The sequence below is a fragment of the Dendroctonus ponderosae genome, unplaced genomic scaffold (genome assembly GCF_020466585.1).
Source record: "Dendroctonus ponderosae isolate FM_Combo_2020 unplaced genomic scaffold, Dpon_F_20191213v2 Dpon_F_20191213_8, whole genome shotgun sequence".
Taxonomy (NCBI): Eukaryota; Metazoa; Arthropoda; class Insecta; order Coleoptera; family Curculionidae; genus Dendroctonus; species Dendroctonus ponderosae.
The window spans coordinates 3800556-3800808 of NW_026019016.1; the positions used below are offsets into that span (position 1 = coordinate 3800556).

The 253-nt window shown below is 41.9% G+C and overlaps 1 protein-coding gene across 8 annotated transcripts in view; it reads left to right on the forward strand.

Annotated features, from left to right (window-relative positions):
* Positions 1-253, forward strand: part of LOC109546464 (hepatic leukemia factor) — a 70853-nt gene that overhangs the window by 65056 nt on the left and 5544 nt on the right. The gene's annotated exons all lie outside the window — the stretch shown is intronic.

Sequence of the window (253 nt, forward strand, 5' to 3'; positions counted from 1 at the left end):
GGGGGGGTTATGTAGAAAAATACAGTCTTCTGTTGTCTATGAAATTAGAAAAATGATCGTCGTTTTGTGCAAGGGTGGCGCAATTATTGCAAAATTTCATGTTTTCCGTCCCGTTTTGCATGTTTCTCGGAAGCAAAATGAGCAAGAAAGCTCGTTTTTGCATCATTCCAGAGATAACTAAATGGCCTTTATTCGAAGTTTCTCAAGAACCATTCGAGCCACCGACAGAGACACGTCTTGTCTCTGCCCCAGA